The following is a 25,015-nucleotide window of genomic DNA, read 5'->3' as shown; positions in this document are numbered from 1 at the left end:
GGGTTGGATTGGATGGCCCATGAGGTCTCTTCCAACTCTTCGATTCTCTGATCTGGACCTTTTCCCTGCATATTAAATGCTCAATGTAGATGAGGTCACAGTGTTTCAGATAATATGGAATCAAGCTAGTTAAGTCTTTAAAAGTCACTTTGAAATGGTTGAGTAACCAATGAAGCTGTTTAAAGCGGGGGAGTCATTGTATCATCTAGCCAGCCCTTATCAACAGCCTGAATGCAGCACTTAGGAGCTTCTGAACTTTCCAAACCAATTCCAGAGGCAGCCCCACGTAGAACAGAATGTAATCAAGGTTTCTGCCCCTTTACCTCAATCTGACTTTTCAAGGAACATAGTTTATGTATTTTATGTCAAGGAATGTATGAGGGGTATTTTTAAAGTAAGGTCCGTTTTGTTGTAGACACTAGTAGTTCGCGCATACCGCAACGAGTGCGTGCGTCGTGTACCGGCATGCCTCAGGAACAACTGTGCTCAGTTTCCACTCTGTAACTAACCTGTACGGTTCTGTTCTGTGCTTTAAAAATGTTTAAGACTATCAACTCACCCTCCGCATGTGAGGTTCACTCAGTGATACGGTTTTTGTCAGCAAGGAACCTGCCTCCTGCAGAAATTCATCGACAGATTTGTGAAGTGTACGGTGATACTGTTATGAGTTAAAGCAAAGTGCATAAGTGGGTATGACAATTCAAAGATGGCCATGACAACGTCCATGATGAGGACTGCTCCGGTCGCCCTTCTTTGATTACAGACAATTTGGTGGCTTTTGGTGGCGGCAAGTTTTTATGAAGAGGGTATTTTAAAATTGGTTCAGAGGTATGATAAGTGTTTGAACAAACTTGGCAACTATGTCGAAAAATAGAGTGAAGTATGTACTTTCTGCAAATCAATTCACTTTTTTGAAATAAACTTTTGTTGTGTACTTATGTTCAAACTGACCTTACTTAAAAATACCCCTCGTATTTTACTAAAATATCCATTGATGTCTTCCAATTCTCTATGAAACTTATTGTGCATATTTCTGTACAATCCCTGCATCTCTCTCACAAACAGTCTCACTTCTCAGACTCAAATCCATACATCCTTGTGGAGACTACACCTATGACAGCATACATCTATGCAGATTTTTATCCTTATGGCATTACTTCTTCAGAGAGTCAAAATGCTTCACAGACATGAATTTCCATACAGACTGGGGAGATGGGATAATAATAATAATAATAATAATAATAATAATAATAATAATAATCTTTATTTATACCCCGCCACCATCTCCCCAATGGGGACCTGCAGCGGCTTACATGGGGCCAAGCTCGAACAACAAATTACAACAAGATAAGACCAGAGCATAAACAATAAACAACATCAGAGGCTGGATGGCCATCTGTCAGGGGTGATTTGAATGCAATATTCCTGCTTCTTGGCAGGGAGTTGGACTGGGTGGCCCATGAGGTCTCTTCCAACTCTTTGATTCTATGAGCATCAACATTACATAAAGAAAAAAATTATAAACACAGTCATAAAATTGTGGGATTGTGGCACAGCTGGCTGAGTGTCAGCTGCATTAAGATCACTCTGACCGAAAGGTCATGAGTTCGAAGCCAGCCCGGGTTGGAGTGGGTTTCCAACCAATTGTGTGTAGCCTGTTGTTGACCTTTGCAACCCGAAAGACAGTTGCATCTGTCCAGTAGGAAAATAAGGTACCACCTTAAAGTGTGGGGAGGCTAAATTAACTGATTTATGAGGCCATAAAGAAGACTCCAGCAAAGCATTCCAGCGGGGAAGCATGTGGGGAATGCAGAAGTGCTTCATCAGCGTCGCAGATGGACGATGAAAGCGACAGCTCCCCTGGGGCCAGAAAAAACAAAATGCAAAGATACAGAATGGGGGATGCCTGGCTCGAGAGCAGTACGTGTGAAAAAGATCTTGGAGTCCTCGTGGACAACAAGTTAAACATGAGCCAACAATGTGATGTGGCAGCAAAAAAAGCCAATGGGATTTTGGCCTGCATCAATCGGAGCATAGTGTCTAGATCTAGGGAAGTAATGCTACCCCTCTATTCCGCTTTGGTTAGACCACATCTGGAATATTGTGTCCAATTCTGGGCACCACAATTCAAGAGAGATATTGACAAGCTGGAATGTGTCCAGAGGAGGGCAACTAAAATGATCAAGGGTCTGGAGAACAAGCCCTATGAGGAGCAGCTTAAGGAGCTGGACATGTTTAGCCTGAAGAAGAGAAGGCTGAGAGGAGATATGATAGCCATGTATAAATATGTGAGAGGAAGCCACAGGGAGGAGGGAGCAAGCTTGTTTTCTGCTTCCTTGGAGACTAGGACGTGGAACAGTGGCTTCAAACTACAAGAGAGGAGATTCCATCTGAACACGAGGAAGAACTCGTGAGAGCCGTTCAGCAGTGGAACTCTCTGCCCCGGAGTGTGGTGGAGGCTCCTTCCTTGGAAGCTTTTAAATGGAGGCTGGATGGCCATCTGTCGGGGGTGATTTGAATGCAATATTCCTGCTTCTTGGCAGGGGGTTGGACTGGATGGCCCATGAGGTCTCTTCCAACTCTTTGATTCTATGATTGATTCTATGATTCTATGAAAAAAGTTAAATAACCTCTGTGTATGTCTGTATATGTTTGTATGTCAAAAATTGGCATTGAATGTTTGCCATATATGTGTACATTGTAATCCGCCCTGAGTCTCCTGCGGGGTGAGAAGGGCGGAATATAAAAAAAGCTGTAAGCTGTAAATATTCCAATAAGCACAATCACAATAACAATGGGCGGGCCGCATGTACAGGATAAAACGATTAAAAGACTCTAATCCACTAATTGCTGTGGAAGTGGGATGGAATAAACTTGCATCTGAAAACGAGTGAACAGTATAGAAGCAAAGGAAAGCAAAACACGGGTTAATATATTCATTCCTTGTTTCCAGTACAATAAACACAACAAGCTTTGCAGATGAATGAAATGAGGTATTGGTTTACCTCAGGTGAACCAATTATGCATATTTTGTTATAGACCTTCTCTCACAAGCCAAACAGGTTGTGAACTCATCACCCCTTAAAATAGTTCTGGCAGAGCTTTATTTTAAAAAAATGGGCGAAGTAATAATTAAAAAAAAAAGAATTTCAACATAAACACCAAAGTACCATAGCTTTGTGTCAAAGATCACAATATTTGTCCCTTTTCCTCATGTTTATAGAAAATATTATTTTTCTCTTTCCTCCTTCCTCCACATTAAGGCCTAGCATATTGTTGTTATTGTTTTTTTGTGCCTTCGGACTTCATGGCACCAGGTAAGCAAACCAGAACCACAGCTTTGGTCATGGTTCCTATTGCATGATGACATACACATCCCACTGCCAATTTGCCTCCTCTCTGTGATTCTTCTTTCCCTAACTATTGATGTCTAAAACCCATCAATAACTCCCAATCTCACAACATTCCTATAACATACCTTTTTGCAATGCTTCTGTGCCAGCATGATGACTGTTGCTATTCCAAGCTGTATTCTGTTTATTTTGTTATTATTAAATTATATAATTGGGTTGTTGTAGGTTTTTTCGGGCTATATTTATTTATTTATTTATTATTTGAACTTATATGTCGCCACTCCCCTGGCGCTCGGAGCGGCTTACAAGAATGGCTAAAATCTAACAAAATTTAAAAGCAAAGTAAAACAATTTAAAAACAGCAATATCAAACATTAAAAGCCTGTTGAAGCAGGTTTGTCTTACATGCCCTGCGGAAAACTGGTAAGTCCCGCAAGGCACGGACTTCAGGTGGCAGAGTATTCCAGAGTGATGGTGCCATTGCTGTGAAGGCTCTGCATCTGGTTGCTGTTAGACACAAGGTCTTGGCACTGGGAATTTCCAATAGATCTTGGTCCTCAGAACAGAAGGATCTCTGGGGTTGGTAGGAGGTGAGGCGGTCCCTCAGGTACATCGGCCCCAGACCATGCAAGGCCTTAAAGGTAAGTACCATCACTTTGAAAGTGATCCGATGCTCAATTGGTAACCAATGCAGCTGTAGTAAGATTGGTGTTATGTGGCATCTCATCGGAATTCCCGCAAGAAGCCGAGCAGCTGAATTTTGTACCAACTTGAGCTTCCGGATCACCGACAGAGGAAGGCCAATGTAGAGGGCGTTACAGTAGTCCAGTCTTGAGATGACCGTGGCCTGGATCACCATAGCTAGGTCGTCCCTGGACAGGTAGGGGGGCAAGCCGTTTAGGCTGCCGCAGATGAAAAAAGGCGGATCTGCTAATGGCGGAGACCTGGGCCTCCATCGTCAGCAGAGGGTCCAAAAGGACTCCCAGACTCTTTACCAATGATGACGGGCAGAGCGCCTCGCCATCCAGGGTAGGCAGCTGGATGTCCCCACTGCCCGGTCGACCCAGCCATAGGATCTCCGTCTTTGCTGGATTCACCCTCAACCTGCTGGCACGCAGCCATCCAGTAACGGCCTCGAGGCACTAATGGAAACAATTGGGTACAGAGTCCGGTCGGCCTTCCATCTTCAGCACAAGCTGAGTGTCGTCGGCATACTGGTAACACTCAAGCCCAAAACCTCGAACTAGCTGAGTAAGTGGTCGCATATAGATGTTAAACAACAGAGGCCAGAATCCTCACTACCTCTGAGGATGCTTGCCATAGATGCAGGCGAAACGTCAGGAGAAAATGCCTCTAGACCATGGCCATATAGCCCAAAAAAAACCTACAACAACCCAGTGATTCCGGCCATGAAAGCCTTCGACAATAAATTATATATTTTTTAGAATTATTCAATTTCCTCTAAAAATTAAAATAAAATTTATAAACCATAAAACTTGAATAGTAAGGGAGAGCGGGGCTATGAAGTCATGGAAAATTATAAACACAAGACCATGAACTGGCAGAATGACAAACTGACAACTGAAGAAAAATGCAATATCAAAGGTGCTCAACCCAATATGTCTGTACAATCATTGATAGTATGAGTGTAGTAGAACAGCAGGTTTGTGCAATAAAATCCTAAACGTTATTTCTGAATTTTGCAAATCATAAAATTCCTATCACACAATTTTTCTTGGCAATATTTGGGAGGGTTTTTTTTTTTTTAAGTTGGGTAAGTATTACTTTCCCAAGGCCACCCATTAGGCTTCTAATGCTGTGCAGGGATTCAAACCCTAGTCTCCAGTATCATTGCCCAACACTCAAAGCACTATATCACAAAGGCCCATTACCAGACCTATCATGAAAAACATTCTAGATTTCCTGTATGAGTAGCTGGTTGTTTCCAGGTACTCAAATACTAAGAGACATTTAATATTTCTCGGTGACTCCCATTTTTCAATTTTTATAGTTCAGCTAGCTCACCACTCCACACAACACTTTGTGTAGGAGCCCCCGGTGGCACAGTGGGTTAAACTCCTGTGCCGGCAGGACTGAAGACCGACAGGTCACAGGTTCGAATCTGGGGAGAGGCGGATGAGCTCCCTCTATCAGCTCCAGCTCCTCATGCGGGGACATGAAAGAAGCCTCCCACAAGGATGATAAAAAACATCAAATCATCGGGGCGTCCCCTGGGCAACGTCCTTGCAGATGGCCAAATCTGGGGAGAGGCGGATGAGCTCCCTCTATCAGCTCCAGCTCCTCATGCAGGGACATGAGAGAAGGATCACCCACAAGGATGATAAAAAACATCAAATCATCGGGGCGTCCCCTGGGCAACGTCCTTGCAGACGGCCAATTCTCTCACACCAGAAGCGACTTGCAGTTTCTCAGGTCGCTTCTGACATGACAAAACAAACAAACAAACAAACAAACAAACAAACAAACAAAAACACTTTGTGCAGCTCCCTGCCTTATTTTCTCTTTTCCAAAATGATGTCACCACTGTTTTCCAAACTCCTTCCCTCAATACTTTTTAAAAATTCTGACTGCACTTTCTCACACACACACACACACATACACAGACAGAGATTGCATAATATAACCCACCAGAAAGACCATTCACCATCTGTTTCCTTTTTCTAATTCCACACAGGAGAAAATTGTGGAGCAGTTGCTTCTTCTGAGGAGGCAGATGCAGTATGACTAGTTTTCAGTCCATTTGAGTTGTGCAAAGGAAATGCAGGATAACAACAAAGGAGAGATAGCTGCTCCGACTAGATGAGCTGGGTGAGGCAACAACACCTTTGCTAGCTACTCACCTGATTAGTAGCTGCCAAAGGATAAGATCCTGCGGTGGACAAGAACTCATTGTAGGAGAACAGAAGGGAGAAGACACAGCCACATGTAAATTGCCTCTGTGAAGCAACCCTGCACACTTCTCTTTCATCCTGGATGGCCTGCTAGTTCCTTCATTCTTTGAGCACTCGGGAAAATACAAATAGAACTGAAGCTTTGCAATATGGTTTTTAAATTATTATGCTTAGATTTTTGCATTTTAAGAAATCATATATGGGGAGAGAGATGAAAGTATAGTAAACGGCTGCTCCAGACCTTACAATCTTGTAGTTCACTTGTGGTGCCACAGACAGACCCTCCCTGTAATTATGCATCTGCTCCCAAACAGTCGACACTCCCACTCAGGAAACAGTGGTTACAGCCACACTTTTGAGAATGTCCTGAAGCACCCTCTGGCCATGACAGCAAGACACGTTTCAAGAGCATGAAGCAGCAGGATCCCTTGGTTTCAGTGTATCTGTTAGTGTTTCTAGTTACATATCTAATTCTTTGGGTTTTGTGCATTCTACACTACCAACTCATTTCTCTTCCAGTCCATTTGCACTGCTATCATATATTCCACAGATTATGCAAAAAGTCTGAATCGGCAGTTTGTACATTTTAGCAAACACACACACAGAGAGACACACATCATTTGAAGCAAAAGAAAAGGATTCCAAATAGGCAGACTTTCTGAGCAAAATAATCAGACCTGCATTGGTTGTTGTAGTTTTTTCCGGGCTATATGGCCATGTTCTGGAGGCAATTTTTCTCCTGACGTTTCGCCTGCATCTATGGCAAGCATCCTCAGAGGTAATGAGTAGGGCTGGGCGGTTTCGTTTCGTTAATTCGTAATTCGTTAATAATTCGTTAATTTTTTAAATTACAAAACGATAACGAACCATTCTGGAGCAATTTTTTTAAAAAATGAATTTTTAAATAGTTTTGTAAATGCTTCATATTTCGTTATTGTATTCGTTTCGTTATTGTTTTGAGGTCGTTTCGTTATTATTTCCGCATGTCTGGGGCAAGTTTTATGGTTGTTTTTTGTTTAATTAGTGAAAAAAAATATAATATCACACCAACAGTCAAGAACAGAGGGAGAGGGAAGCTTCAGAAGTTTTTGGAGGTTTTTTAGCGTATTTCGCGGTCGCATCCGCCATTAACGAATCGATTCGTTATTGTTTCGGAAATCGATTCGTTAATGTTTTGTAATTTTTTTCACATTTACGAAATTTCGTAAATATTGAACTTTTTAAAAGGAAAATTTTGTAATTATTTTAAATAACGAAACGCAAAAACCCCCAAAAAACGAATCGATTTTAGAAACAAATTTTTCCGTTGTTACCCAGGCCTAGTAATGAGGTCTGTTGGAACTAGGAAAAACTAGGTTTATATATCTGTGGAATGACCAGGGTGAGACAAAGGACTTTTGTTTGATGGGGCTAGCTGTGGATGTTTCACTTGATCACCTTGATTTGCATTCAATGGCTTGGTAGCGCCTGGGGAGAATCTTTTTTTTTTTTTGGCGCTACCAAGCCATTGAATGGCGCTACCACTCAATGCAAATCAAGGTGATCAGCTGAAACATCCACAGCTAGCCCCAGCAAACAAAAATCCTTTGTCTCACCCTGGTCATTCCACAGATATATAAACCTAGTTTTTCCTAATTCCAACAGACCTCATTACCTCTGAGGATGCTTGCCATAGATGCAGGCGAAACGTCAGGAGAAAAATTGCCTCCAGAACATGGCCATATAGCCCGGAAAAACCTACAACAACCCATGGATTCCAGCCATGAAAGCCTTCGACAATACATTCAGACCTGCATTTTTAATCATAGCATCTATGCTGATGATCGTGCCATTACCTCTCAAGCAGGGAGCTTTGAGATTGTTCTGGAACAGCTGTTCCAGGAGTTCCAATGTTATTTCTTTGAATTAAATGTTGGTTTGCAATCCCAGGATTTTGCAGCAGGGTGGCTTCCTGTTGTAATTTGCATTCATAGGACAAGCCACCTGTCAATAACAGTTAGGTTCCCTGGTCCCGCCCCTCTCTGGGTTTTTTGGAGGGAAGGGGCCATTTTTCAGGCAGTCTCAAAAAGGAAGTCAATGCAGAGGATGTACACAAACGTCCTCCTGTGCAAAGGCTTCGTCTCTTAAGACTTCCTGGGGGAGAACAGTTTTAAGAGCCTCTACAGATTCCCAAAAGGTTCCAGGGAAACAGCTTTACAGCCCTGAGGACTTCCGGAGGGAATAACAGCTCTGCTCATCAACCAGCTAAGTGACTACAGGCCTGTTGATATGTCTGCTAGGTTCTGAGACGCAGTTCAGCCGGTAGTGGACTCAAATCAGTCAGGTTTAGGTCCACAGCAGCCTGGGAGGAGCTAGAAAGGGGAATTTTCCTTTTAACAAAGTTCTTGAAGATAGTGCCTGTTTCCTGTAAACAAGATTGCAAGAGCTAATAGACTGTTAAGCCTCTTTGTTCATTAATAAAGAACTGTTAAATTTAAGCTCAAGCCTCATAAAGATTGCTTAATAAGGGAAATTTTCCTAAAGGCTTCTTTTCGGGGGCCCTGGCTTCCCGCTGGATGGAAGCCTAACATCCTCTCTTAAAAGCACTTCATTTCGGCTCCAGTGGCAACAGAACAGAGATGGTTGAACAGAACCTCTCCAAAGCTCTAAGCGCTCTTACTACCTATTACAGGGAAAACCAGCTGATTCCTAATCCATCTAAAACACAGATATGTGCTTTCCATCTTAAGAACAGACAAGCATCTCGAGCTCCGAGGACTACTTGGGAATCCCACTGGAGCACACCCAAATACCTGGGAGTTACCCTGGACCGTGCTCTGACCTACAAGAAGAACTGCCTAAATATGAAGCAAAAAGTGGGTGCTAGAAACAATATCATACGAAAGCTGACTGGCATAACCTGGGGATACAGTGAAGACATCTGCCCTTGCTCTATGCTACTCTGCTGCGACTGTGGAACACATCTCACCACACTAAAACAGTGGATGTGGCTCTTAAGGAGACATACTGCATTATCACGGGGTGTCTGCGCCCTACACCACTGGAGAAATTACACTGTTTAGCCGGTATTGACCACCTGACCAAGGAGTAGCAACAAATAGTGAAAGGACCAAGGCAGAGACATCTCCATCCCATCCCCTGATTGGGTACCAGCCAGCACGTCAATGACTTAAAGCAAGAAATAGTTTTCTAAGAGCTACAGAAACACTTGCTGGAACACCACAGCAAGTGAAAGTCCAAAAGTGGCAGGCTCAAACCCAGAACCTCAATCAATGGATGATGCCAAATTAGAGACTCCCTCCTGGGCACACAGAAAACTGGGCGACTTGGAAGGCGCTGAACAGACTGCGCTCTGGCACCATGAGATGCAGAGCCAACTTTAAGAAATGGGGCTACAAAGTGGAATCCACAACATGCGAGTGTGGAGAAGAGCAAAGCACAGACCACCTACTGCAATGCAACCTGAGTCCTGCCATATGCACAATGGAGGACCTTCTTGCAGCAACACCAGAAGAACTCCAAGTGGCCAGCTACTGGTCAAAGGACATTTAATAGAATACCAAGTCTTCAAACTTTGTGTTTTGTTTGTTTGTTTGTTTTTAATGCAATACAACTGTTTTGGTTTGCTCCTGAAATGATACATAGATATCGTAGCATCATTAATAGCTCAAAAAAATCTAGAGCCTGGAATAATGTGTCAAATTCTGGGCACCGCAACTGAAGAGAGATATTGACAAGGTGGAATGTGTCCAGAGGAGGGCAACTAAAATGATCAAGGGTCTGGAGAACAAACCCCATGAAGAGCAGCTTAAAGAGCTGGGCATGTTTAGCCTGAAGAAGAGAAGGCTGAGAGGAGACATGATAAATATGTGAGAGGAAGTCACAGGGATGAGGGAGCAAGCTTGTTTTCTGCTTCCCTGGAAACTAGGACATGGAACAATGGCTTCAAACTACAAGAAAGGAGATTCCATCTGAACATTAGGAAGAACTTCCTGGCTGTGAGAGCTGTTCAGCAGTGGAACTCTCTGCCCCAGAGTGTGGTGGAGGCTCCTTCTTTGGAAGCTTTAAACAGAGGCTGGATGGCCATCTGTCAGGGGTCCTCTGAATGCAATATTCCTTTTTCTTGGCAGGGGGTTGAACTGGATGGCTCACAAGGTCTCTTACAACTCTATAATTCTATGAAAAAACCCTCCCCATCTCAGGTACTCTTGGACCTCACAGCTGCATTCGACTTCGTGGACCATGACTTGCTGATTCATCAATTGGCTATGTCTGGTGTACAAGGTTTAGGCCTGAAATGGTTCAATTCGTTCCTCCGGGACCGGAGACAGAGGGTGGAGTGGTTAGGCCAAACCTCTGAGAGCTCCTGCCTTTGCTGTGGAGTTCCCCAGGGTGCTATCCTCTCGCCCCTGTTATTTAACATCTACGTCCAGCCACTTGCTGGACTGGTGCGGAGCTTTGGCATAGAGTGCTACCAATTTGCAGATGATACCCAGCTACTCTTGCGTCTCGAACCTGGGACAACCGTGATTCCTGAGAACTTTAAGCTGTGTTTGGAAGCAGTGATGAGTTGGCTGTGAGCGAGCAGACTAAAAGTGAATCCTGCAAAAACTGAGATACTCTGGCCTGGCCAGCCGCCAGAATTAATACAGTCTCTGCCTGATTTTGATGGGGAAGCTCTGGTTCCGTCTGCCACTGTTAAAAGCCTTGGGATTGTGTTGGACTCATCACTGACGATGGAGGCTCAGATCATTGCCATAAGTAAGCAGGCCTTTTTTCATCTTTGCCAGGCAAGGAAATTGGCATTCTACTTTTCAGTAGAAGCACTGGCAACAGTAATCCATGCAACAGTCACCACGAGGTTGGACTATTGCAACGCTTTATATGCCGGCCTTCCGAAGTCAACAACCCAGAAGATTCGGATGGTCCAAAATGCAGCGACCAGGCTGCTAGCAGGATCATCTATAAGATCCCATATCACACCGATTCTGCAACAACTGCATAGGCTACCAATAGAACATCGGATCTCTTACAAGATACTGATCCTGACATTTAGAGTTCAAAATGGCCAAGGACCTTTATATCTTAGGGACCGCCTCATTCCTTTTCTCCATCAGTGGTTACCTCGATCCACCCAGGAAAATCTTCTATACATACCGGGCCCTAGGGAGGTACACCTGGAAGCTACAAGGCGTAGAGCTTTTTCGACCTATGCTCCAATTCTGTGGAACTCATTGCCTCCATACATTAGAGCAATGTCGGAGTTGTGACGTCTTGTAAAGGCACTCAAGACTTGGCTGTTTGGTTGTGCATTTAAGTAATCGGATCTAATTTGCCAAATAGTCACTGTTGAATGTTTTTATGTTGAATGTTTTTATATTGTGTAAATGCTATTTTAGACTGTAAGTCGCTCGGAGCACCTTGGTGGAGAGCAACTAATTAAGAAATAAAGTGAAGTGAAGTGAAGTGATAAATGTTTAAAATAAATTTATAATGTCTGGATCCAGAAGCAGATGAATGACCTTCCATCTATCCCAACTGCCACTGCCCTGACCTTGGAGGTAGGAGATAAGATGGTGATGGTGATAATAATGCAAATGAGGATCAGTATAAAAAGTCCTTTCACCAATGGACAAAACATTAACATACACAATCAAGGACAAGGGCTTTAAACATAAATATACATGAAATGAAACTCACAGCATCCATCACTATGCATCTCCGCAACTGCAGACAGAACTTAATGGGGCTCCTTGCCGGGCTCCTGATTAGGAATAGATGGCTGCAACTCATGTAAGAGCCAACACTGCCTGCTACCAATTGTTGAAAGTGACTTGTCTACTTTCTGATGGTTGTTGTGCCATTTCTATGATTCCTGGAACCGGGTGCCTGATGACTCTGCTTGTTTCACAAAACCTGAGAATCTTAAATTAATTGCTACTGTTTGAGTAGATTGGAGGACAGATGGAAAGATTAATTAATCCCAGTTTTCCTGAATTTCTCCTTTCTCCAGTTGCTTGTTTGTTTCAATCTATGTTTTGATCAAGAAATGTAAAAGAAACAAACGCTGCATGAAACACACACACCCTCCCTCTGCACACACACACAGGTTAAACACATTCTTCCACACACTTTTCCTGTTATACATACCTTTTGGAAGCATTTCCCCCCTGAAAAGAATACTTATCTGTGTAATGTCTCACCCAATATATGAAGGCTGGTGGACACATTTCCTTAATATATGTACACATTGCTGTGTGCATTTGTGGAGTTATGAAATGAAAAACTCTAAAGAGCAGAGATTTGGTACACAAGTATACATTGGCTTGCATATAGGAAAAATTAGCAATTGTGCTCAGATTTCTGCCTTGAAACCCTTGAGCTACACAGACCACCCAAAATGAAAAGGCAACTTCAAGGAAGACTCTGGAAGAGTCAAGAGATGCTATAACAACTGCAGGCTCGAGGGATGCATAAATCACTGTTTTATAGGATCAAGTCTTGTCTTGTCAAGCTCCCTTCCATCCAAGAATACACAATTAAATGATCCCTGAACGATGCACATCCAAACTTTGTCTGGAACGTTTTGGCTGCCAATTAAAGTTCAGTGGAAAAGGAAAATCAATTCAATACTTTATTAAATTCATTGTTAATGTTAACAGAAATGGCTTAACACAATGTATACTATTTCTTGCACTATTTGCAAATAATTTCATCCTCTAGAATCATAGAATCAAAGAGTTGGAAGAGACCTCATGGGCCATCCAGTCCAACCCCCTGCCAAGAAGCAGGAATATTGCATTCAAATCACCCCTGACAAATGGCCATCCAGCCTCTGTTTAAAAGCTTCCAAAGAAGGAGCCTCCACCACACTCCGGGGCAGAGAGTTCCACTGCTGAACGGCTCTCACAGTCAGGAAGTTCTTCCTAATGTTCAGATGGAATCTCCTCTCCATGCATAATCTACCTCACCATGCATAATCATGTGCAACACTGTTTTGCACATGAGAGCCAGGAATTCCAATTTCAATCACTACTATATCCAGTTTCTAATAATCCAGTACTTTCCAAGTGGACTTTTCCTCTTGGGCTGCACAACAAGGCAAATTTCTTGTCTATCGCATCATAAGAATAGCAAATTTGTTTGCCAGTAAACCTTGCTCAAGAAATGGGAATAAGAGTTAGCAAAACATATTTAAAAGTAACCAATTAATTATGTGTTGCGATATTGAATGTCTATTAAGTAACCAATTAATACTCAATCTAATTCTGAAGGATGGAAAAAAAGATAACCAGTTAGATTATTTCCAAAGCCATGGGACTGGAGTGCAGTGTGGGTGTGGTGAGGGCTTAAATGACAGCTTCTCTCATATAAGTCTCATAGGCAGGCATGTAGCTGGGGGGGGGGGGGGGGGAGGCTTGGGGGGCTTCAGCCCCCCCCCCCGAAATGCTCATGGTGGTCCGCAAGAAGGCCTTACTGGTACATTACTTAAACTGTTATGTTTATTAATATCATGATCACCATTCTCAATATATCCCATATGTATGGGAGCATTAGGGTAACGATACAAAAGATTTGCTAGGGTAGACCCTCTTTCACCCAGACTCAGCCCCCTCCCCCATCAAACTCAGCCCCCCCCCCCCCCTCGAATCAAAATTCTGGCTACGGGCCTGCTCATAGGAAACAGTATTTTCTCTTAGAATATATTTTGATTATCCCTTATCCAGAAATTTGAAAAGCTGAGATATTGACAACTGATCTAGAAATATGAAAATATGAGATATTGATACATGAATGATGATATAATGCTCATTTGCTTCCTGTTGCTTCAATTAAACTTTGTTTAGTGCACAAAAGTATTAATGTATTGTGTATAAAATTACCTTCAAGTTATGTATATAAGCTGTATATGAAACATAACTGAATGTTGTTTTTAGACTTGGTTCCCATAACCATGATATCTCATTATGCATATGCAAATATAACAAATAGCATTTTTACCCCACCCTTCTCACCCCCGAGGGGGGATTCAGAGCGGCAAACATAGGCAGCAATTCGATGCAACAATAACAATAACACCAGTATAAAACATTATTATTATTATTATTATTATTATTATTATTATTAATCCTTTATTTGTACCCCGCTATCATCTCCCAAAGGACTCGGTGTGGTTTACAAGAGGCCGAGCCCAAATACAACAATAAAAACAACAACAGCAACAACAATGCAATAACTCAAAAAAACAAAACAATAAACCAGTGGTTCTCAACCTTTCTAACCCTAAATATGGTTCCTCATGTTGTGGTGACCCCAACCATGTGGTGACCCCCAACCTCGCCTGCCTTGTGCTCTTGGATGGCGGGAGTGCGAGGCAAGTGAGGCAGGCTTTGCATGAGGCCAGGCCTCGTGCGGAGGACCCCTTATCTGCCCCGCACCTTCGCTGGATGACTAGAGTGCGAGGCAGGTGAGGCGGGCTTTGCCTGAGCCCAGGCCTCACGCAAAGGAGCCTTCGCCTGGCCCATGCTCTTGGGGCGGGGCCAATGGAAGTGGCCTCACGACCCCTCCAAAATGGCCAGGCGACCCCCCTGGGGGTCACGACCCCCAGGTTGAGAACCACTGCAATAAACATTAACACCCAATTACGCAATTAAAAACAATGGCTGGGCAAAATGTAATAATTAAAAATTAAAAAGTGCTGGGCATGGCAAGGTGGGGGGTTTGGAGGAGGATGGGCATGCAGATATCCTGGATCTCTGATAAAGTGCATTGGGACATAATGCTAGGAGTTTCCTTATTCTGGAAAGGCACACTGGAACAACCACGTTTTCTAGCTCCTCCTAAAGATTGCTAGTGATGGGGCCTGCCTAATGTCCTTAGGGAGAGAATTCCAGAGTCGAGGGGCCACCACCGAGAAAGCCCTATCCCTCGTCCACACCAATAGCGCTTGCGATGCCGGTGGGATCGTAAGCAGGGCCTCTCCAGATGAACAAAGATATGAAAATACATAAAAAGTTAAAAACATTAACAATTAGTTGTATCATCACCCAATCACATAGTCACATATCCAATTCCAAATTATTGTCACAGTCATCAAGTCCAGTTCCATGTTGAGAATGCTGCTACACCCATTAACCAAAGGCCTGGTTCCATAACCACGATTTTAGCTTTCTCCTGAAGGAAAGGTAGAAGAACGCCGATCTAATCTCGCTGGGAAGCGAATTCCACAAGCGGGGAGTCACCACCGACCAAACATGTCTGGTCCCAAACATTTTGGATAAGTGATATTGAATTTGTACTTAAAATATGGCTGCTTGGCCCTTACTAATAAGAAAGACTAAAAGTCATCTCACAACTGAAACTTTCCAAAAATATAATGTTATGCAGAATTATCTCTACAATTATCTAAAGAATTCTGAATGCTCAAACATGTGACATTCCAAACCTAAGGCAGCATTATGAGCTGCCAAATCTCAGTGGACTGTTGCTTGCCTGAGGGTCACTTCAACCTTGTCTGTTATCTATCAGGTGTTGGTAGAATGACCCAAACAAGTACCAGCTCATTGGGATTTGGCAGTTCATAACTTACAGTGGTTGCATTGAAAGTCACAAGTTACAGAGGTGTGGACATAAAGCAAAACTTCATTTACTGTAACATAGCCAATCTGAAAGGCTATGTTACAGAACTACAGGGAATTTTCACAGGATATAGGAGAGAGGCAAGGACAAATACTCGTTTCTAGGAAAAGGATGTTATTTTGTTTTGCATGCACAAGCAGAACCAAAAATGGCATTTAGCTTTAATGGCCTCATTTTTCCCACTATCAATTTCTGAGATTTTTTTCAGTGGGTGGGATTAGCACATTTATGTAATCCTAAAAGTCTGTGAATGTCTTCTTTTGGATGCATCTCTGGGCATCCTCACCTTCAATAGGCAAATATCTACTGCGAAAACTACTTCATGACAGCACCACACCCTTAGAATTTTCTTCCTAGGATGGCTTATTCAGTATTAAACTATTTATTCTTTAGAAGCAGGGAACATCTACACTGACACTATAATTGCTTTCTCCCCTTCCCTCATACCTGAGGTGGGGAGGGCTCTTTGCTCCCTTCCAGCGAAGAAAGAATCATAGAATCAAAGAGTTGGAAGAGACCTCATGGGCCATCCAGTCCAACCCCCTGCCAAGAAGCACGAATATTGCATTCAAATCACCCCTGACAGATGGCCATCCAGCCTCTGTTTAAAAGCTTCCAAAGAAGGAGCCTCCACCACACTCCGGGGCAGAGAGTTCCACTGCTGAATGACTCTTACAGTCAGGAAATTCTTCCTAATGTTCAGATGGAATCTCCTTTGAAGCCATTGTTCCATGTCCTAGTCTCCAGGGAAGCAGAAAACAAGCTTGCTCTCTCCTCCCTGTGGCTTCCTCTCACATATTTATACATGGCTATCATGTCTCCTCTCAGCCTTCTCTTCTTCAGGCTAAACATGCCCAGCTCTTTAAGTCGCTCTTCATAGGGCTTGTTCTCCAGACCCTTGATCATTTCAGTTGCCCTCCTCTGGACACATTCCAGCTTCTCAATATCTCTCTTCAACTGTGGTGCCCAGAATTGGACACAATATTCCAGGTGTGGTCTAACCAAAGCAGAATAGAGGGTAGCATGACTTCCCTAGATCTAGACACTATGCTCCCATTGGCTTTTTTGCCGCCACATCACATTGTTGGCTCATGTATAACTCGTTGTCCACGAGGACTCCATGATCTTTTTCACCCGTACTGCTCTCGAGCCAGGTGTCCCCCATTCTGTATCTTTGCATTTCATTTTTTCTGCCTAAGTGGAGTATCTTGCATTTGTCACTGTTGAACTTCATTTTGTTAGTTTTGGCCCATCTCTCTAATCTGTCAAGATCGTTTTGAATTCTGCTCCTGTCCTCTGGAATATTGGATATCCCTCCCAATTTGGTGTCGTCTGCAAACTTGATGATCATGCCTTCTAACCCTTCATCTAAGTCATTGATGTTGAACAGGACCAGGCCCAGGATGGAACCTTGCGGCACTCCACTCGTCACTTCTTTCCTGGTAAATTAACAGGCTGTTTCACCGTAACATGTGGGTTATCAAGTCCCCAGTAGATGGAATTATGGCGGTTAATTGAACGATTTAATTTTCATGTAGCCTTGTCACTCCGCACAATCTTTGTTGAAAAGTGTGTCTCCTCTACACATTGTGCCAAGTGCCACCCACAATACATCAATTAAGCTATCAGATTTTAAAGTGTGTATACATTTTTGGGACACCCTTTATATGCAAAAAGTAGGTTACAGTGCTTGCATTGACCTGTGAAAAAGTTGACCTAGGTATTTTGGGTCAATTTTTGAAGCTTATACATGAGTATAAACATTATGTTAAAATCATGCCTGTGGTGAGGTAAGGAACCCTGTGACACTCCGCTCTTCACTTCTTTCCAGGATGAAGAGGAAGCATTGGTGAGCACCCTCTGGGTTCGTCCATTTAACCAATTACTGATCCACCTCACCGTAGTTTTGCCTAGCCCAGATTGGACTAATTTCCTTGCCAGAAGGTCATGGGGGACTTTGTCGAAGGCCTTACTGAAATCCAGGTACGCTACATCCACGGCATTCCCTGCATCTACCCAGCTTGTAACTCTATCGAAAAAAGAGATCAGAGTAGTCTGGCATGACTTGTTTTTGATAAATCCATGTTGACTATTAGCGATGACCACATTTGTTTCTAAGTGTTTGCAGACCACTTCCTTAACAATCTTTTCCAGAATCTTGCCTGGTATTTTTAGGAAGAATCTGAAACTGATAAACAGACACAGGATGCTGGTTTATAACATATCAAGCTACTTATTTAGCCCAGTATTGTCTACTTCAATGACCAGGAGCTCTTTTTGGCCTGGATTTCTAATTGTGTAAACACAATGCTCTTCCACTGAAGTCTTTTGAAGATACCTCCATTCTTGAATTGGAAGTAGGAACAAAGAAGAGTGTTCTCACCTGGGCTCAGGCATGTAGCCAGGGAGGGGGGGGGGGCTCGGGGGGCTTCAGCCCCCCCCCCCCGAAATTTTCATGGTGGTTCGCGAAAAGGCCTTATTGGTGTATTATTTAAACTGTTATGTTTATTCATATCATGATCTGATCACCATACTCAATATATCCCATATGCATGGGGGTATTGGGGTAATGATACAAAAGGTTTGCTAGGCTAGACCCTCTTTCACTCAGACTCAGCCCCCCCCCCCGAAACCCCCCCCTGAAAAAAAATCAGCCCCCCCCCCCCGAAACGAAATCCTGGCTACGGGCCTGCCTGGGCTACTTCATCTCTGGAACTCTCTTCCTTGACAACCATTTCCTTGACACCCACGATATGTCATAGTTTAACTTTCTTTTTAACTCTCTCAAGTATCTTAACTGGAAGGATATTATACCTTATCTCTTAAACAGCTTCGCGTGTTTGGAAGTAATATTTATTCATGGATGGCAATCGTAACAACCATAATGTATCATTAAAGAATTTATTACACGAGTGCAAAAACACATCTTCAGTCGCGTGTTTTGAAAATGTAACTTCCTATCTGACAAAATAAAACTGGAAAAGTCAGTGACTAATCCCAAGAAACTCAGCATGCAAAACATAATTGTGCTTTCACAAGTTTGCATATAGTTTGCATATTCTGTGCATTTTTGATCCTGTGATATAAAACAATATTATTCATCCTTCTGTTCAATAATTCCCTTCCACAACATGTGTACAAGTATCAAAATATTCTGCCATTTTCCCCAGTTTCTTCTTGCCTCACATCCTCCATTTTTATAGGTATGGGTTTGTTCTTTTCTTTGTATTGCATCTGTCAAGCCTTGTTCCCTTGTTCATTCGTTCAGTCGTCTCTGACTCTTTGTGACCTCATGGACCAGCCCACGCCAGAGCTCCCTGTCGGCCGTCACCACCCCCAGCTCCTTCAAGGTCAGTCCAGTCACTTCAAGGATGCCATCCATCCATCTTGCCCTTGGTCGGCCCCTCTTCCTTTTGCCTTCCACTTTCCCCAGCATAATTATCTTCTCTAGGCTTTGCTGTCTTCTCATAATGTGGCCAAAGTACTTCAACTTTGTCTCCAGTATCCTTCCCTCCAATGAGCAGTCGGGCTTTATTTCCTGGAGGATGGACTGGTTGGATCTTCTCGCAGTCCAAGGCACTCTCAGAACTTTCCTCCAACACCACAGTTCAAAAGCCTCTATCTTCTTTCGCTCGGCCTTCCCTAAGGTCCAGCTCTCACATCTGTAGGTTACTACAGGGAATACCATGGCTTTGACTAGGTGGATCTTTGTTGCCAGTGTGATGTCTCTACTCTTTACGATTTTATCGAGACTGGACATTGCTCTCCTTCTAAGAAGTAAGCGTCTTCTGATTTCCTGGCCACAATCTGCATCTGCAGTAATCTTTGCGCCTAGAAATACAAAGTCTGTCACGGCCTCCACATTTTCTCCCTCTATTTTCCAGTTGTCAAGCCTTAGTCTCCTTCAATACCATTTCTATACTAGCCTGAAACTTTCTTAAAGTCTGCCTGAAAATTCAAATGCATTTGTGAGAAATTTTCAAATATGTGCTCTTACATGGAATATTTCATGCTGCACACATTTTTGCAAGCAGCCATCACTGGGATAATTGTCATATGTCTGTTTCTCCAATCATATTTTTTTTGTATTAATTTTCTTCATAATACACATATTTCTCCAGTACTAGAATTTGCCCAGAGTCCCTTTGGGGGTAGAGGGTGAGTTAGAAGTAAAAATGTATTATTATTATTATTATTATTATTATTATTATTATTATTATTCACCTTAACATTCCTTTTAGCAACATAGGCTTAAATATATGTGAAACATGAAAGTTACACCTCAGTGCATGGTGAGGCATTTATTACCTTTTCATCTCCATTTGACAGCTTCTGTACCCAAGAAGAAATATCTAAAATTCTTATTGTTTGTACTTCAGTAACCTTTACTTATCCAGTAAATGCTTTGTCAAGTAGGTCATTGCTTCTCTCTTCCTGTTTAGTCAACAATGAAAAACTTTTGTAACCATTTTCTTGTTTACTTCAGATTTTGGGTTGTTCAGTTTCCTTTTGGCATTCATCACTCTGGTTGTTAACAATGATCCCAATGTATATTTACTTGCAATAATGAAATACAGGTCCATGGAAATAATACTCAATTAAAGGGGGTGAAAAGAGGCTTTTTAAGTGTCCAGAATCCTCCTAAAAGCCATTTTTCACAATTTTCCACCAGTTCTCAAACATATTTGAATATTCCTTCCAATTCGAGACTCACTTGCTTCCCGTTTCTTCCCAAGCCAGAAGAGAGAAGGGAAGCTCAGTGGAGAGGGCTTTATCTGAACATTAGGAAGAACTTCCTGACTGTGAGAGCCGTTCAGCAGTGGAACTCTCTGCCCCGGAGTGTGGTGGAGGCTCCTTCTTTGGAAGCTTTTAAGCAGAGGCTGGATGGCCATCTGTCAGGGGTGATTTGAATGCAATATTGCTGCTTCTTGGCAGGGGGTTGGACTGGATGGCCCATGAGGTCTCTCCCAACTCTTTGATTCTATGATTCTATGATCTAATAGCTGTTACATAACAACAATGTCTACATCTGTATAAATAAGCTATCAGAACACAAGTGTTGGAAAAGGCAGATTAAATATCTGAGAGTAACAATTTTGAATAACAGTATTCCGTTAATTCAAAACAATTATGAAAAAGGAAGAGAGTGTGTTGGCAGGTGGGGAAGCATCTAGAAGTCTTGCTTGAGTGGATCTGTGGAAATGGGGGTCCTCCCCCTTTCTATTTCCTGTGGGGGGGATAAATAGGTGCTGGATGCATGACTAATGCCTTTCCTCATCATTCACTATGTTTATGCAAATACAGGTATTGGAACCCCTTCAAAAAAATCAAAATCCGAAACACTCTTGCATCAGAATTTCAGCAATGTTCTACAGAAAAATAGCCCTCGTGATGGGAATTGATTGATCAATAAATAGGGTTAAAGATATTTTGTAAGGGAAATCTCTCCCCTGACTGATCCTCTTAAGTTATCTGTTCTTAAGTTATCCTTAAGTTATCTGAAGGAATCCCACTGGAGCATTGCAGCACACCCAAATACCTGGGAGTAACTCTGGACCATGCTCTTACCTACAAGAAGCACTGCCTGAACATCAAGCAAAAAGTGGGTGCTAGAAACAATATCATATGAAAGCTGACTGGCACAACCTGGGGATCACCACCAGATACAGTGAAGACATCTGCCCTTGCGCTGTGTTACTCTGCTGCTGAGTACGCATGCCCAGTGTGAAACACATCTCACCACACTAAAACAGTGGATGTGGCTCTTAATGAGGCATACCGCATTATCAAAGGGTGTCTGCGTCCTACACCACTGGACAAATTACACTGCTTAGTCAGTATTGCACTACCTGACATCTGCCGGGAAGTAGAAACCCATAGTGAAAGGAACAAGGCAGAGACATCTCCAGCTCATCCCCTGTTTGGGTATCAGCCAGCATGTCAACGACTTAAATCTAGAAATAGTTTTTTAAGATCTACAGAGACACTCACTGGAACACCTCAGCAAGTGAGAGTCCAAAAGTGGCAGGCTCAAACCCAGAACCTCAACCAATGGCTGATACCAAATGAGAAACTCCCCCTGGGCACACAGAAAACTGGGCAACTTGGAAGGCACTGAACAGACTGCACTCTGGCACCACAAGATGCAGAGCCAACCTCAAGAAATGGGGCTACAAAGTGGAATCCACGACATGTGAGTGTGGAGAGGAGCAAACCACTGACCACCTGCTGCAATGCAACCTGAGCCCTGCCACATGCACAATGGAGGACCTTCTTGCAGCAACACCACAAGCACTCCATGTGGCCAGCTACTGGTCAAAGGACATTTAATCAACTACCAAACTCACAAATTTTGTATTTTGTCTATTTGTTTGCTTTGTTTCTGTTAAAAATGTAATATAATTGACTGGTTGCCCTGACATGACAAATAAAAAAATCTGTCCTGCACCCATCTATGATCATTAGACTGATAGTCTCAGAGCCCCTACCTCTCCTCGAGTTTCTAGTCTTTCCCTGGAATTTTCTGCTGCTTCTGTGTTTCTGAGAGTGAGTTTAGAGTAGGTATTGTTAGGAATCATTTTTACTCTATCAATAATGTAGTTATCCTAAATAAATATTACTTTTATATTAAACTATTAGTATTTGCTCCCACAGAATGGAATAAAAATAGGAGATGGTTGGACAAATTGACACTCCCCCTGAAGTCACAGGTCCGCAGTTTGGGTGTCCTCCTGGACTCATCACTTATGCTTGAAGCTCAGGTGTCGGCGGTGGCCAGGAAGGCTTTTGCACAATTGAGACTCGTGCGCCAACTGCGACCGTACCTCGCGAAGGCGGATCTGGCCGGGGTGGTCCATGCCTTAGTCACCTCCAGATTGGACTACTGTAATGCGCTCTACGTGGGGCTGCCCTTGAAAACAGCCCGAAAATTCCAACTGGTCCAACGGGCGGTGGCCAGGTTGTTAACTGGTGCTCCTTACAGGGAGAGGTCAACCCTCCTGTTCAAGGAGCTCCATTGGCTGCTGTTCATTTTCCGGTCCCAATTCAAGGTGCAGGTGCTTACCTACAAAGCCCTAAATGGTTTGGGACCCGCCTACCTGCATGACCGCATCTCCGTATATGAACTCACACAATCTCTCCGATCATCTGGAGAGGCCCTGCTCACGATCCCACCTGCGTTGCAAGGGGACGAGGGACAGGGCCTTCTCCGTGGTGGTACCAACTCTGGAACTCTCTCCCCAAGGATATCAGACAAGCCCCAACATTAGTAGTCTTTAGGAAGAGCTTGAAGACGTGGTTGTTCCAGTGTGCCTTCCCAGAATAGGAAACTCCTAGCATCATGTCCCAATTGCACTTTACTAGAGATTTAAGATTGTCTGCACACCACACCTATCTCCAAATACCTATCCATCTCACCTGTCATGTTCAGCATTTTAAAATTTTAATCATTACATTTGGCGCGGCCTTAGTTTTAAATGTGTCATGGTGTTATTGTCTAATGCTTATTGCTATTGTTTTCATGTTTATTGCTTGTTTTATGAGATTATTTATTGTTGTATTTGTTATGCTGTTGTTTTATTGATGTGTTGGGCCTCGGCCTCTTGTAAGCCGCACCAAGTCCTTCGGGAGATGTTAGGTTTATTATTATTATTATTATTATTATTATTATTATTATTATTATCTGGACACAATACACCTATCAGGCCAACGAGTGACCATCACTCATAAAAACACTAAAAACATAGCAGAAGAGACTTAAAAGCCAAAAATCTCAAAAATTACATTACAATGCATGTGCAGAACCACACACACACACATATATATGCAAACACACATATGCACATATACACAAATATATACACACACACATATATAGAATGGGCCACAGCAACACGTGGCAGGAGACGGCTAGTTCAAGATAAAAAAGATCTGACCACAGAAGTTGGAAAAAAATAGTTTTTTTAAAGAGCCGTGTCATGATGAGTATAAATGCCTTTTGAAAGTAGAATTAGAGGACAAACCAGGAACCAATTACATAAGGTGGGCATAAAGTTCAAATTGGTGAATGGGAAAAATGTGGTTCAAAAATGTAAATCTTTTTTTGTACTGTAATTTAAAAGAAAACATGTATAAGATTATGTAAATCGAAATAAGCTGTCAAATTTTTTTTAGCACATTTCAAAAAAATGTTAGAGATGAGAAAAAGGATTTTTTAAAAATGGCACTGGACTTACCAGAATTATTAGACAAAAAATTGCAGGTTAATCCAAAAATAATTAAATGTAAATTTTATTAATATCACTAGAAATGTTTTACTAGATTTTATTTTATTTATTTTTATTTATTTATTATTTGAACTTATATGCCGCCACTCCCCTGGGGCTCGGAGCGGCTTAGAAGAATAGCTAGAATCTAACAAAATTTAAAAGCAATTTAAAACAATTTAAAACAGCGATATCAAACATTAAAAGCCTGTCAAAATAGGTATGTCTTACATGCCCTGTGGAAAGCTGGTAAGTCCCGCAAGGCACGGACTTCAGGTGGCAGAGTATTCCAGAGTGATGGTGCCACTGCTGTGAAGGCTCTGCGTCTGGTTGCTGTTAGATGCAAGGTCTTGACACTGGGAATTTCCAATAGATCTTGGTCCTCAGAACGGAGGGATCTCTGGGGTTGGTAGGGGGTGAGCCGGTCCCTCAGATACATCGGCCCCAGACCATGCAAGGCCTTAAAGGTGAGTACCATCACTTTGAAAGTTATCCAGTGCTCAATTGGTAACCAATGCAGCTGCCATAAGATTGTTGTTATGTGGCATCTCATCGGAATTCCTGCAAGAAGCCGAGCAGCTGCATTTTGTACCAATTTGAGCTTCCGGATCACCGACAGAGGAAGGCCAATGTAGAGGGCGTTACAGTAGTCCAGCCTTGAGATGACCATGGCCTGGATCACCGTAGCTTGGTCGTCCCTGGACAGGTAGGGGGCCAGCCGTCTAGCCTGCCACAGATGAAAGAAGGCGGTCCTGCTAGCGGCGGAGACCTGGGCCTCCATCGTCAGCAGAGGGTCCAAAAGGACTCCCAGACTCTTTACCAATGATGACGGGCATAGCACCTTGCC

The 25,015-nt window shown here is 42.8% G+C and overlaps 1 protein-coding gene across 1 annotated transcript in view; it reads right to left on the bottom strand.

Moving 5' to 3' along the window:
* CD36 (CD36 molecule (CD36 blood group)) overlaps positions 1-6,103 on the bottom strand; it is a 95,776-nt gene extending 89,673 nt beyond the window's left edge. The window contains exon 1 of the mRNA XM_067468850.1: positions 6,003-6,103. The gene's annotated coding sequence lies outside the window, so the exon portion shown is untranslated. The remainder of the gene's footprint in view (positions 1-6,002) is intronic.
* Positions 6,104-25,015: the final 18,912 nt, after the last annotated feature.

Source organism: Anolis sagrei, chromosome 5 (genome assembly GCF_037176765.1).
Source record: "Anolis sagrei isolate rAnoSag1 chromosome 5, rAnoSag1.mat, whole genome shotgun sequence".
Lineage (NCBI taxonomy): Eukaryota > Metazoa > Chordata > Lepidosauria > Squamata > Dactyloidae > Anolis > Anolis sagrei.
Note: the sequence above shows the minus strand (reverse complement) of the source record. Positions and strands in the feature narration are given on the sequence as shown.